The following is a 15,519-nucleotide window of genomic DNA, read 5'->3' as shown; positions in this document are numbered from 1 at the left end:
AAAAAAAAGCCATTTCGTTAAGGATTTCCCGCCCCTCCCCCGCCCCCAAGAAATGACACTAGGGAGATTTAAAGGTTTTCAGTTACTTTTCCAGTGTTTTGCTATGACTAAAGAATCATAAGTAGTATACAATTGAAGTCTGGCAGTATTTCCTCAATATACTGTACAGGAAAAGCTAATGAAGGTGAGCTACAGATGTTTCTAATATTTGGATGGTTATTATCACCAGCAGTATATCTCTAATTCGTATAAAATGAAATTTCGTAACCCAGTGATGGTCTGTTTCTTATTGGTTACAACACTGAAAAACAACAATAATAAGACCAACTATTGCCTGAGGCTCAATATAGCTCTCTGTTTTGTCAAAATGTGAACCTCTCCTGTGAATTCTCTCAGTCACACAAATTTCATGTCCTGGTGCTTCTTCACTTAAAAAGAGTTTATGAAAAAACACAAGTTGCTCTGTGGGGAAGCCACGGATACTCAGGATATGGCGACTTCAGGAGAAAAGCTTGGTGTCCAGTAAGGGAGATGAGACAGCTGCAGATATCACTATGACAGTAAAAAGAGCAGAGCAAGAGCCCCAGGGGTCAGAGAAGAACCGCTTTGGGTTGGAGTGATCAGAGAAGGTTCTGTGAAGAAAGTGGCATCTCAGCAGAATTGTGAAGGTAGACTTGAGTTTTGATGGTCACATACGGGAAGAAAACCACAGACCAGGAATTACTTCTGAGAGCACCAGAGACAAACCAGCTCAGGCTGTCTCCCATTTCTAGTGAGGTAAGTGGGCGAGTGCTCACGTAACATCCGTGCAAAGGAGTCCTGCGTGAGGGGGTGAGAAGGGAGAGAAAATAAGGTCTCAGAGGCCAGAGCAAGGATTGAGAGTTTAGTCAGCAAACAATGGGGACATATTGAAGTTTTCAAGCAAAGGAATCACGTGGTCTAGATATTTACGTTTAGCACATTCATAAATGGCCAATGGCTAAGAAAGGATAGTTGATCATAACGTGAAGAGAATAGAGGCAGATAGAAGCAGTGAGAGGACTCCAGCGGTGTAATAATCCAGGAATGAAGAGGCCGCAGCTAGACCCGGGGGGCACCCATGGGAACGATAGAACAGGGACAAAATGAGGTAACTCATTACATAAAGTTTAGGTTTTCAGAAGAGTGTTGGTGCCATTAACTGAAATAGAAAAGGCAGGGAGAGAGGTATGTACTAAGGTTGGGGAGGAAAACGATGAGTTCGGGTATGGATACATTGGGCTGACACTTCTTTCAGTAAAGCCAGAGGGAAATCTTTTTTTTTTTTTTTTTTTTTGGTGTTTATTTATTTTGGGGAGAGAGTGAGTGCAAGCTGGGGAGGGGTATAGAGAAGGGGGTACAGAGGATCTGAAGCGGCATCTGCTCTGACAGCAGGGAACCTGATGCAGGGCTCAAACCTGTGAGCTACGAGGTCATGACCAGCGCCAAAGTCAGGTGCTTAACTGATTGAGCCACTCAGGTGCCCCAAGGCAGATCAAAATCCTTTTGAAGGCAGCTGGAGTTTGGGAAAAATGTCAGATTGAGCTGCTGTATGGGTCAGGCGGGACCAGGTGATGCTACAATTACCATCCTCAGGGAAATCCCAGGGGCTGGAAACAATGGTGCTTATTTTGTAATTCATTCCCTGCGGCCACTTTAATTTAGGAAGGGGACTCTGTTCATCCTACTCAGAGATTCGGTCTGATGGAGGCCCCATCTCAACATGTTCTCCGTGGTCACAGGGACTGGGAAAGGGGAACATGAAGAACCAAGGGCTGGCTCATAAAACTGCTGCCCTGAAGTGACACATAACACTTTCCCTCACATCTCACTGACAGAAGTAAGTCACATGATCGGTCATTCCTCAAAGCGGATGCAGAAAAACAATCCTACATGTGCCTCAGGCAAAAGAACTGTGGGCTAGGAAGGCACAACCCAGGAAGGGAAGGCTCTTGATGCCCCTGAGAGGAGCCATGAGCCCCAGAACAAAGGGGCAGAGGCTAGTGCTGCCCCCCCGTGGGGGGGGGGGCGGGGGAGACACAGAAGAGGCAGGGCCCCACGGCAGAGCCACCCACCAGCCAGCCAGCAGAATAAGTAGGGGGTGGGGGGTGGGGCAGCTGGGTGATCTCGAAGCTGCAAAAACGGCTTGCTTGTGAGGTCACTGCCTGGACCTAGTGCCCTGCCTGCCTTCTTGTGCACAGAAAGGAAGGGGCTGTTGCTCCCTCCCAGCCACGTTTCCTCTCCTTTTCCCTCCTGTGGGAATCATCCATGTGGCCTTCCTCTTAAGGCCAGATGAAGATGGTCCCTTGTGGTTTCCCAAGTTAGGTTTGTGATGTGAGATGCTTCTGCTCCTGCCCCTACCTCTCCTTCCCCACCCCTGCAGGAGGCAATTGCTAGTTTTCTTTCCCTATTCTTTTCCAAGTAGGTTTTGTTTACTCCCCAAATCCCTGAGCCAGATGTGGGGTGCTGACACTCACAACCCCTGAGTGCCCAGTCTTCTCCCTCCCCTTTCCACTGAGTTTTTAGTCTCCTGTGCTGTGCCTAGCGGTACCTGGGCTAGGGAGGACACTGCCCCTGTCTAGGTTTTTATAAATGTCAAGGGGTGCCTGGGTAGCTCAGTCGGTTAAATGTCCAACTTCGGCTAAGGTCACGATCTCATGGCTTGTGAGTTTGAGCCCCATGTCGGGCTCTGTGCTGTCAGCTCAGAGCCTGGAGTCTCCTCCAGATTCTGTGTCTCCCTCTCTCTCTGACCCTCATCAACTCGTGCTCTTTCTCTGTCTCTCAGAAATGAATAAACATTAAAAAAAAAATTTAAATGTCTTACTCAAGTTCAAACCTGCAGCTTGTGAATCAACTGTCTCTTTTCTGACTTGGTAGGCAAGTTTTGGACTTTGGAGAGAGGGGAGGTCTGTAATGTGAAACAACTTCTTGCCTTTTCTTCTCCTCCCATTGCTGTACATAACTTTTAATGGCCAAACCCCAGATTTGTACTTTTTTTTTTTTTAACTGCTAAAGCCATTCTCTTCCACCTGGTTTTACTGTAACGTTTGGAAAAGGAATAAATATTGTTCCTTAAAAAAAAAGAAGAAGAAGAAGAAGAAAAGAAAAAGGACTGCCATTTGTGAATTGTTGCTCTAATTCCCATGAGTATCATCCAGATGACAAATGGTGAAGACCGGGCATTGGGGTGAATTTTGATGTAAGAGGAGAGAGAGGGAAAAGCAACCCTCTAAGGATAGAACCCCAGGGAATAGTCTTACTTGATAGGGCAGTAGGAAGAACACATATTTAGGGAGCAAAGTAAAAACATATAGAAAAGAAAAGGGCTCAGTTTAGTCTAGGGTCACATCCGTGAGAAGCATCTCAGGAAGATTCCTTATTGCCAGATCTGGAGATAAAGCAACTGAACGTGAGGAAAGGCCATTGGGTCTGACCTTGAAGGTGACCGTGGCTGACCTTCAAGAGAGCTGCTCCAGGGAGGCGATGGGTCCAGACCAGGGAAAGAGTGATCAAAAATGGAGGTAGAACATTGGACTGTGAAAAAAAGGAAGGGAAATAAGATGGTTACTTGAGGTAGTTGCGAAATTGAAGCTGATTTGTTAAATCAAAGCTGACAGTTTTTTATTCATTCATTTAGCAAATATTTATTGTACATTTACTCTTGCCAAACACTGCTTTAGAAGCTGGCGAGAGACAGAGCAAGATAAGTTTTCTGTTCCCATGGAGCTTATCTTCTGGTGGAGACAGACGTCCAATAAACAAGTGAGCAAAGAAATGAATGAGTGAAAAAGATCATTTCCAATTATATTTAGTTCTGATAAAATGAAATAAATTATATTTGGTTCTTCCTTTAAAGGAAGTGACCAAGTAGGTAGAGAGTGTGGGTTGAAGGGTATATCCTCAACTACTCAGGATTGGGTGACATATCAGCTGATGCCCAGAGGACAAGAAATACTGGCTATGCAAGGATTTGGAGCTAGAGTTTTTCTTTTCTTTCCTTTTCATGTTTATTTCTTTTTGAGAGAGAAAGAATATCTATGTGTGCAAGTGGGGGGAAGGGCAGAGAGAAAGGGAGACAGAAAATCCCAGGCACGCTTCACAGTGTCTGCACAGAGCCTGACTAGGGACTCGAACTCATGAGTCGTGAGATCATGACTGAGCTGAAATCAAGAGTCAGATGCTTAACCGACTGAGCTACCCAGGCGCCCCTGGAGTTTTTCATGGTAGGCAGAAGCTGTGAAGGAAGGTTCTCATAGAAAGTAGAGATTAGATAGACAACTAAAAATGGCCGTGTGTGTGACTATCTAGAGTAAAGGTTCTAGAAGGCACTTCTCAATGCGCAGGGCTCATTAGTTTAGAAGCATGTGCCTTCTCCTTCAGTTAACTCTGCCACAGAACCTACTTCTGCTGCCTGGGAGAAGTTGCTAAGGATACAGACCCCTTGAGGTGATTCTTTCCTCAGTGTTCTATATTGTGCTGGCCTTTTCTTCTTAAAGTATCTGAACCAGCCCTCACTGGCTTATGGTGAAGTGCCTTTTACACTTGCATTCTTTCTGGTTTCTTACGGCACACATCAAACATTTGTGTAAGTGGGCGTAGGGTACGTTTTCCTGGGTCCACTCTTCTACGCATGTGGGGTTTGAAAAGAGAAACTTAAAGAAATCTCTGCAGAGCTCTCTGACCAGTCCCTGTGGCCTCAGGAGATGAGAGCAGTCACCATGGCCATTATGGTCTGAATGAAACTGCCACTGGGAATAAATGCACACATTTAAAAACTTTTTAACATTTTTAAAATTTATTTTTGAGAAACAGTGAGAGACAGAGCACAAGTGGGAGAGGGGCAAAGAGAAAAGGAGACACAGAATCCAAAGCAGGCTCCAGGCTCTGAGCTGTCAACAGAGAGCCTGATGAAGGGCTTGAACCCACAAACAGTGAGATTGTGACCTGAGCTGAAGACAGATGCTTAATCGGCTGAGCTACCCAGGCACCTCTAAATTTTAAATTTGAGGTATGCTAGTTCAGTGCGATAACCTGCTGGAGGATTAATTTGTGTTAACTTATTTCTGTTTTTTCATATTCTTTGTCTATTGTCCCCACTGCCCTCCCTGCTGGAACACAAGCTCCATGAGGGCAGGAATATCTGCCTGTTTTGTGCACTGATGTATCCCTAGTTGCTAGAACAGTGCCGCGCAGGAAGGAGGTACTCAGTAAATACTGAATGAATGCGTGTTGTTTCTCCCTGTTGTGACCCTGGCAGGAAGGCAGGCTTGCTTTCAGGCTAGAACTCAAAAGGCAGCCAAGTTTCTGTGTCAGCTATGAGTGCTGGTCTCAGGACTCGTTAGACTTTGTTCCATTGGGATCAAAAGCCTTAGCCCTGACATCCAGAGAAAAGCCTGTGCTCAGAGCAGCAGACTGGAGACCAAGGAGGACAGGAGTGTGGAAAGGACCCTTCACGGAGTCCTTCGAGCCCAAGAAACAGAGGGGTGTCTCTTGTGGGATGCCAAGGAGGAAGAGTCCCTACCCATTCTGAGAGGAGAGGGTTAGAGTGTATTATTGTGATTTCCACAAATGCAAAAGTTACAAAAAATGTCTTCAAGGCCAAAATGGATGACGAGGTTGGGAGCGTGGCAGCCACAGCCAGCATGCACTTTTTCCAGACACGCTCTGTGCAGAGCCAAACATAAGTGCTTTGCAGTTATTTTGTCACCAAGGTCTCCAAACCATCCTGGAGGCAAATAGCATCCTCATTTTACAGACAGGTTGACTGCAGTGCAGAGGGTGGTTTAATCTGGAGCTACTGGTGACCAGCGTGGCCTGGAGAGGACCAGCTAGGGCTTTGGGGAACAAGGAATCATGCGGGATGGGGAGCAGGATTGCTGGGGCTGTAGAGACTCATCCCCGTGGCAGGCTTACCAGCAATCATAAGTTGGGGCGGCAGAGGGCATGGCTCTGAGACACACGGGAGGGGCAGGGGAACTTATCCTAGGCTGTGGATCTCCTTGGTATTTCCCGTGGCAGCTCTAATACAGCAGCAGTTAGGGGAAATCTTGGGTCGGGAGGGTAGGGAAGGCAAATTCGGCTTCCAGTACCCGTGTCTGGGGAGGAAATTTGGCTTGCACTAGGGGTAGGAAGGTGCAGGTGCGAGAACCCAGGCCATTTCCTAGTTCACGCCCCGCATTTGGCCCCAAATTTCCAATAAGAGAGAAAGGAAACAGAAGACAGTAATTGTCCAAAGTCTTTTCACTAAATCTCATTTAAAACAAAACAATTATGGGAATGAGATTCTTTCTCTTCAGGGCTGGGTGGAGCCAAGAACATACTTCAGGAGGGAAGAAAACCTGTTTTTCCCCAGGTTCTCCAAGGACCATCCTCCCGCCCCTGGGAGACAAGGAGGGTCTCAGGTTTCCCACTTGACTCCTGGGAGGAGCATCAGAGGAGCCTGCTTTGCACAGGCCTGTATTTGCCACACCATGCCACAGGCACACTCCTCCTCCCCAGATACGAGGGCAAATTCAGGGGGGTTTGGCTCAGGAAGCCAGCCGGGGTCCATTCTTTTGTCTTTATCATCCTTTCTTTGTGCCCCTCAGCCCTGGCTTGAAGGGTCAGCATCTTTGGGGCCAATGGTGTCACTCCTGGGCTTGGGCAGAAACCCTGCAGCTGTTTGTTGACTGACACTAGGGCTGAGTCTGGGAGGAGGCACGGAATGACGAGGGTGTTCTGCCTCTTCTGCTCCGTGAGCACGGTGTGCGCTCGCTCGCAGAGCTAATGCCCTGTGACAGATGGATTCTGGGCCCGAGCCTCACGCTTGGCTGGTCCCTCCTGCAGAGAGGAGACTCAGCAGGGAAGCTGCTCCCAGAGAATTTATTTCCACGGGTTTGAAAAGCCACAGGGCTCTGGGAGCATCTGAAGACCAATGATTGAAGGAGATCAACATCACGTTTGCAGCTTTTCATTTCCCTCCCAGACAACCTGAACTAATGTGAAAACAGAAAATGGGTTCCCAGGGAGACAATACTTAGGGGCAGGTGAACCTGGTGGCCCCTTCCTCCTGTTTTCCATCTCTCCAAATCCTTGGCATGGGCACCGTACCACCTCTAGAACCATCCTCTGACCTTTATTAACTATCATGATGTCTCTCTTCTCTCATTCCCAGGGCCACCTATTACCGCACACCAACATTTACCAATCCCCTACTTTGTTCCAGGCAAATGAAAATGGCGACACCATCCTACCCGCTTGGGGACTTGGAGGGAGGCGGAGACTCATTACAGCACTCATGGTGTATTAATATAAACTGCCTTGGAGTGTTTCTCCATCTCGTCTGCAGGCGTATATATGTATCTGTTCATTATAGAGGTACATATATATAGATACATATATATAGATACATATGAATTAGTTTCCCCATAAGACTATAAGCACTTTGAGCACAGGGCTTTATCTTGTATGATAATTCACAGGGTGCAGAGTATAAAGTAAATGTATAATAATATAATAAATTACATTATATATACACAATAAATAATATAATAACATCATAAAAATATAATAATTCCTTTTGAATTTGAATGAAAATGACTCTGGGGTGGTAGAGTGACAGCATTTTCTGGAAGAAAAACAGCAAGCTGTTCGTGTTTACTGCAACTAAGCATTCGTGGTTGGTTTCACCTGCAGGTTTTCCACTTAGAATAAAGCCCACCACTTACGCAGCCACAACAGAACAGAATCCTACTGCTGATCTCAGGAATACATTGCGGGCTGATAATTTACAGGCACGTTTTTTTCAAGGCAGCCAAATAGGCCAGTGAGAAGCAATGAGGAAGAATCACAAAGGGAAGATAATTAAGTTGGGTTCCTATCTCATACCATACAACAAAATAAATTCCAAATGGATTAAAGATAGAGCTGTAAAAACAAAACCTAGATAATTAGAATATCTGTCTGAAATCTTGCAGCAAGAAAGGCCTTCCAAAACAAGGCAAAACCTGAAGCAAAAAACAAACAAACAAAAAAAAAAAAAGGGAAAGATTGACAAATCTGAGCATATAAAATTAAAAACTTCTCTAGGGTAGAAAGGAATAAGTTTTAAAGTCACCAAGTAGAAGCATATTATTCATACTAGATGATTAGTAAGAAAGGTGAATTTTTTAAAGGTAATCTGAAAGAGAAAAATGACATAACATGGGGCATCTGGGTGGCTCTGTCAGCTAAGCTCCCAACTTTGGCTCAGGTGCTGATCTTGTGATCTGCAGGTTCAGGTACCCCGTCAGGCTCTGTGCTGACAGCTCAGAGCCTGGAGCCTGCTTCGGATTCTGTGTCTCCCTCTCCCTCTGACCCTCCCCTGTTCATGCTCTGTCTCTCTCTCAAAAATAAACATTAAAATTTTTTTTAATTTAAAATTTGTTAAAAATTAAACAGAACATTTACAGAAGAAAATAAATGGCCAATAAGGGATGCCTTTAATTTTGTCTCCTAATATAAGCCTGTGTTTTTATTGCCAGTGGTCTGTTTTGGTCTCCATCAGAGCAAAATTCGTTTTGTTACGTGACTTCATAAAAGAAAGCACCATTTTCCAATGAAAACCTTTTAGAAAGAAGTAAAGAATGTCATCCTTTTGAGGTATTTTACCTCCTTTCCTCATTCTGACCTGCTTAACAAGAGGAAAAGTTCATCAAGGTCTCAGCTTTGAGAGCCATCAATGGAAGATAAAAGTCTTGGCCCATCGTCACCACGGCAGAGCCTCCTATTCACTGCCACCAGCAAAGCCTCTGATTGTCACAGGGATCTGGCATCCTCAACGGTGATGAGCTAAACGTGTGTTCCCTGATGGCTGAGGGTAAACAAAGAGTTTATTTCAGTACCAGTGATGTTTCTGACATTCCTCTTTCAAAGGCGAGCTGACTTCAAATCACACATATTTTCTCCACACGTAAAGATTTGATGCCACTGTAGCCCCAGGCATTAGAGGTCTCACTTACCCTGTTAGTGGCTTTCTCTTCCTCTGACCCCGTTTCAGGGGTCCGCAGCCACCCCCAGAGCCAGGTGCTGCTTTGGTTGCCTGCACACAGAGACCCAAGGAAGAACGAGAAGCCTCGCTCCTCCAGGGGGCAATCAGAGTAGATGTATGTTTATAAGTCTATGAGAAGGGCTGGTGGGCAGCTGGGAAGAGAGATTCTGAGAAGCAGAGAGTGACTTTGAGAGGGAACAGAAGCAACAGTGGTGCCACCTTTGGCTAAGAGCACCTGGAAAAGAGACTTCTCAGCAGAATAAATAAGAAGGTAGACAAGAGAAGGTGCCCGGACACATCACGGCAAAAGTGCACATATCAGAGGCAAAGTCATCGTTAGTGAGGAGGAGAGATAACAAAACAAGGGGACACCTAGGCTGATGGCTGATTTAGCAGCAACAAGGAAGTCAGAAAACAGTAAGAAAATATCTGCAAACACTGAGATAACTGCCAACCTAGATTGAAATACTTAGCAGAACCACTTCTCAAGAACAAGGGCGAAATAAAGACATTTTCAGATAAACACTGAGGAGGTTGACTTCCAAACTCTCACTAGCGGAAATTCTAAAGGATGTACTATAAAGAAAGAGAGAGAGGAGAGAGAGAGAGAGAGAGAGAGAGAGAGAGAGAGAGATTCCAGAAGATCAAAAGGCAGGTCTGAGATAAGATTTTTTTTTTTATTCTAAATTTAAAATTCTAAAATTTTGAAATTCTAGAATTTTAAAAAATTCTAAATCCAGCTAACACTGATGTTATAAGAATAATATCTAAACAGTGAGGTCAAGAAAGGAGCTAATGCTTCTTCTGAAAATTGTAGGGGAGCCCTTCCTTGCCTCTTTCCAGCTTCTGGTGGTTTCCTGGCAATCTTTGGCATTCCTTCACTCCTGGATCCATCCCTTTGAACTTCCTCATTCTCATCATCTTCCTGTGTCTAGATTTCCCTTTTATAAGAACACCAGTCAGGTTGGATTAGAGCCCACTCTGATCACCTCATGTCAACTTGACCACCTTTATAAAGGCTCTATTTTTAATAAGGTCACATTCTAAGGTACCAAAGGTTAGGATTTCAACATATCTTCTTGGGGGGGGGGGTTGGAGAGGGGAACAACCCATAACAACCTCAATCCTAACTGACGGTTTTAAACTCTAGACCTCACCCTTGGTTCTAGCTGTTACCATCTTTGCTTTCCACCTTCCATCCTTTCAAAGCTCTAAAGCCAAGGATGCCCTGTGGTTTTATCCTCCTGCACGGCTTGTTATGGGCTAAACTGTGTCCTCCTAAAATCCATACACTGAAGCCTAAACCCCTCCATTCTCCAGAATGTGACTCTATTTGGAGATAAGGCCCTGAAAGCAGGGATGACCGAGTCAAAATGAACCTGTTAGTGTGGGCTGTAATCCAATATGGCTGATGTCCTTGTAAAAGGAGGAAATTCGGACACCTGGAGAGACATCAGGGATGCACGCTGTTAAATAACAAAAATTCAACTGAATAAATTTTAAAGACCGAATTGGCTCTATTAATCAATTCATGAATCGGGCAGCATCCCATCTGGCAAGCAGAGGGGATTTCCAAGGAGTTGTACGAAATGGAAGGGTTTTATAGGAAGGAGGGTCAGGCAAGGAGTTATAAGCAAAAGAAAAGAAAGGATTGCTCCAGGAGGTCACCTTCCCTTAAGGGAAAGGGCAGCGGGGCTTATTAGGTGGATTATCTCATCTTCTTTGAGGGGTTGGAGGGCCTCTGTGATAGATTCCTCACTGAGGCTGATGGGAAAATTCCTGACTGACAGGTTGAGACTACATTTCTGGGGGATATTGAAACTGCAGTTAGGTTAGGTGTTAAGTCCAGACTGATCACATGGCTTAAGTGATGTCATTTGGCGGCTGAGGTTTTCTTTTTAACAATAATCACAGAGGAAAGAATTTGTGAGGACACAGCGAGAAGGTGGCTATCTGCAAGCCAAGGACAGAAGAAACCAAACCTGCTGATGCCTTGATCTTGGACTTCTAGCCAAGAAGGGGGAGAAAATAAATTTCTGCCGTTTAAGCCACTGAGTCTGTGGCATTTTGTGATGGCAGTCCATGCAGACTAAAACCCCTCCCCATGGCATTTGGCAATGCCCCTGAGCAGTGTCCCCAGGCCTCACTCCCTCTTCCCCCACATGGGGTCTTTCTCAACTAACGTCCCTGAGAGTCAGCGTGTGGAGTCCAGGGAAGCGTCTTCCCAGGTAAGCAGGCAGGCGTGCTCCCCCCAGTGGTCTAGTGTGGCCTTGGTGCCCACAGCACCTGTGGCTGTGGAGGGATGGATGCCAGCAGCTGGTGTGAGACTGTTCGTGGGCGCAGAGGGTGACAGGGAGGATGGCCTGAACGTCAAGCAGATCGCTGAAGGAGAAGCTGACTGAAAAGCTCAGTTGAGACTTGAAATTCTTGCATATTCCTGTAGGTCCAGGCGTGGAGAAAGGAGGAAGCCACCTTCCTAACCATCGTTGACTTCTGTTCCCACTGCATCTTTCTTTGACTTTGTCCTCTTTGGGTTTCTCTTGGACACTGCTTCCTTTCCTTCCTTTCCTTGCTGGATATCCAGATGTTCCCCTGCCCCAGCGTTCATTCCTTCCTCTTCTGGCACTGCACTCTTCCTGGCCTTTTTTTTTTTTTTTACAAAGTAACAAGAGTTAGCAAAGAGCCTGGGCTTTGTGGGCACAGGTGTGGGTGGATGAGCCTGACTTCAAGAGTTCATATCCTTGCACTCTGGAGACTGGATACAAAGTAACAAACAAGAAAATTCTCAGGGCTTAGTGCTGAGGATTGACATGGGAGAGGAGATTGCAATTGATGGTTTTGGACTGGGTAGCTTTTGGTGCAGCTCTTGGAGGTGGGGGTGCAGGCAATTGGCAATTTCTGATCTGCAACACTTATTAATCTGGCAGCAAAAGCACCAGATACAAGAGGTTTGCCATTCTGGCTCCAAATTACAAAACTGTCAATAAGTTTTGCTTCTCTGTATCAAATGGATCAGGGCAGGTCACCAGACCAGGTTAGAAAATGAATCACAAGTGCTCCCAGGTCAGGTCCCATTTCCTTTGTCTATTTAGAAAGCACTTGTAGCCATCACAAAGCCTTCTTATCAGGCCTCTGATAAGGAAATGGGATGGTATGAAAGGCTGTTACCTAAGAAAACAAAAAAACCCAGGAGATACATATTTAACCTACCCTGGTAACATCTTTAAGTCCCAGGCCTGCAAGATCAACTGGAAGTGACTTGGGACCCCAAAGCCAGACACTGTCCCTTAGACCCCAGCATTAAGTCCAGGGGAGCCTTTTCAGGTGGGGCACACGCTGGCCGGGGGCCAAGTGCCAGGTGGATGCAGCACCCCAAGTCTTGGGGGTGTCCTGTGGAGCTCTGGGGTAGCCCTTTGTGGGAGGGGCTCGGGGGAGGGAGCTGGGGGGGGGATATGGGGAAGCAGCTGGAACCTCAAGATCCAGCCCCCTCCACCAGCATCCCTGACATGGCAGGAGGAAGGTTTGGGTCTTGTCATTATGGTTTGTTCCAGGGCCAATGCACCGACCTTCGGGTCAGGAAGTGACTTCTTTGTCAATTGCTGCTTTTGAGGGGCCTGCCAGGATTTGAAATGAAGCAGCAGTTCCTCTAACAGCCAGCCATAAATCTAAATCTTTTTTTTTTTTTAACCCAAGCAAAATAGTGAGATAACTTGACATTTTGCAGGCTTAAATTTAGAACAGATTGCAGAAATTGAATACCCACGTCATAAGCTGCTTCATTTAAGCACAACACACTTACCCAGACTCAGTTTCATGTGATTTGTGTCTTGACAGTGCTTCCTCTTCTGCCAAAATCTTAAAATCTTAAGGTGGCTAATGGATATCAGCCTGAGGATGAGGCAACCTGACCGCTAGTCCTAGCCCTCACTTAGCTGAGCAAAGGCACCTCTCTGGGCCTCAGTGAACCCCTCTCTAAGATTCCGTGGGGTGCAGTGGCCGGCTTTTGTGCCCAAAAGGCACAATCCCGAATGACTACAGATAGTGGTCACACCTCAGTGTCTAGGACGATGTGAATAGAAGATCTATGAGATCACCTTGGAATCTATGCCTCATAAGGATTTTTAATAATAGGTGCCATTCACCAAGTACTTCTCACGTGCTAGGCGCTATCAGAAGCATGCTTTCCTTGTCTTATTTCTCCTAATTCTCATTACAACCTTGTGAGGTATCACCATTTTACCAGTGAGGAGACTAAAGCTCCGAGAAGTTAAGTAACTTGCCTAGGCTCACACAGTTCATACGGCTCTAAGCGGGGACTCAGGATACAAACCCAGGCATCTTAGGGCACTCCTCCTGCCTTGCAGCTTCTGGGTATCAACCCTGAGATCTTCCCACTGTCACTGAGCTGGAGGGATGAGAAACAGGAAGAGCTAGTGATCCTGGGCCAAAGATGGCTCCTCATGGGGCCGACTGTCTCTGAGCCTGTCCCACAGTGACCTGTCTAGAGGGAGGAGCGATAGGTATAATGCAAAATGGTTGATTCGATTTAGAAAAAAAAATCATCGCCCCATTACCATGAGCAATATAAAGTGTTTCAAGAAGTTCTCTTTTGAGAAAATCGCTGTAGATCTTAGAAAAATGAATCTAAAAGAAGAGAAAAAGAAAGGCCACGGGATCCAATGATTTGAGTACGGATGTTCAGGTTTAAAGCATCCTTTGCCCTTTAAACACAACCTTTTACTCACCTTGACGGAAAGTCTCTGCTACTTTGGGATTGTCTCAATACTTCTCGCAAAGGCTGGCTGGGACTGTCAGGCAGGACCATCTGTGCGGGAACAAGGTTTCTTCCAAAGACCTGGTTTTGATTTGCTAGGAGCTGTACATGACATCATACACTTGAAAGAGGAACTTCTTCGCTTTTGCTTATCTTCTCTCCTACTTAAACGGATGCCTGACGATTTTTCTTCCAGTAGGACAGTGGGGAGGAGGGCTATTGGGTAAGTCATTTCCTTTTTGTAGGCCACAGCTGCAGAACCCAACAGGGGCAGAGATTCAGCCAGCCTTGTTTGCTGGTTTTGCCTGAAGACAAAATATCCAGGCCAAAGCAGAAGGTGTAGTCAAAGCCACCGGGTCTAGTCTTTCCAGCCCTTTCTTCATTTTCTGTACTCAAAAGTTGTTAGAATCGAATTTGCCTAGCTTCTTGTGGGTTTTCTTTGTGGGCATTTGTACCCACGGCATGAATACACATGTCCCTCCATAGTTTCTACGTGCAACCTAATTGGAGGCCAATTAAAAAGATGTACAAGGTGGGTGCCGTGAAGACGAGGAAAAGGGAGAGGGGAGAGGTTTGCCACAGAGGATTATGAGAGTCCCTGAACCTTGGAGCTTGCATTCAAATGAAGTTACCATCCAATGTTCAAGGAGACCAATTTACATAAATTCATAACGAGGGTCATCTCTGTTGTTACAGCCGGACTGTTAAATAAGACCAAACTAGAGAATATTATTATTAAAATTATTTTGATGTTTATTTATTTTTGAGATAGAGAGAGAGAGAGCAAGGGAGGGGCAGAGAGAGAGGGTGACACAGAATGTGAAGCGGGTCCAGGCTCTGAGCTGTTGGCACAGAGCCCGACGCGGGGCTCGAACCCACAAACCTGAGCTGTAGTCAGACGCTTAACCAATTGAGCCAACCGGGCTCCCAGAGCATATTATTATTAACAATAACAGCAATAAGACCATTGAGGGGGCACCTGTTCGTGCCTAGCAGCACTGCTGTGCGCGAGGTGCTGTCCCCATTGCGATGGCAGAACAGCAGAATCTGTCACATGTCAAGGGCACAGAGCGAGCAGGGCCACAGGTCTGAATCCAGACTCTGTGCTCATTGTCACCCCCTGATGAGGAAACCAGCACCAGCAAAGTGACTTACACATGTAAAATGTGCTACTGGGTAAGCAAAATGGCTTAATAATGGGCCCTGAGTCCCAGGACCGGGTTTGAGCAATTTCCTTTTCATGACTTTAGGAACACTGTGCCTCAGTTCTTTCATTTCTCCAGTTTTCATCCCAACAGACTCCTGTGGGCATGGGACGGGAAAATACAGGTGGAAGGTCTTTGGTAACTCCTCCTAGTGTGCATGGCATGTATAAGTGCCATGCACCCTCCCGATGCCTGTTTTAACTACTGCTGAAGCCAGGCCTATTTAAACTGTTGGCCAATTGAGAAATAATGCTTCTAGGAGGTGGCGTAAAAGAGCATCAGCTTGAACCTCTGTATCCTGCAAAGAAGACGTGCATCTCGGTCCCTGGCCGGGCAGCTCCTTGTTCCTCTGGTGCCGGCTCCGACAGGATGCAGAGCGTGTCTGGACTCCTAGCAGAACCTTCTGCAATGACGCTGCTATTTCCCTCTCTACGGAGGAAGGCTCTGCTTCTCATCTGCTTCTCACCATCGTTTTCTCCCTCAAATCCCCATGAACAATGGTGAGGGATCCTGGA

The 15,519-nt window shown here is 46.1% G+C and overlaps 1 non-coding gene across 1 annotated transcript; it reads right to left on the bottom strand.

The window, feature by feature from the left end:
- Positions 1-14,653: 14,653 nt before the first annotated feature.
- On the bottom strand, positions 14,654-14,724 carry TRNAC-ACA (transfer RNA cysteine (anticodon ACA)). The gene has a single exon. It is a non-coding gene; the product is annotated as a tRNA-Cys (tRNA).
- Between the last annotated feature and the right edge of the window lie 795 nt (positions 14,725-15,519).

Source organism: Acinonyx jubatus, chromosome F2 (genome assembly GCF_027475565.1).
Source record: "Acinonyx jubatus isolate Ajub_Pintada_27869175 chromosome F2, VMU_Ajub_asm_v1.0, whole genome shotgun sequence".
Taxonomy (NCBI): Eukaryota; Metazoa; Chordata; class Mammalia; order Carnivora; family Felidae; genus Acinonyx; species Acinonyx jubatus.
This window is presented reverse-complemented; position numbering and strand designations above follow the sequence as displayed.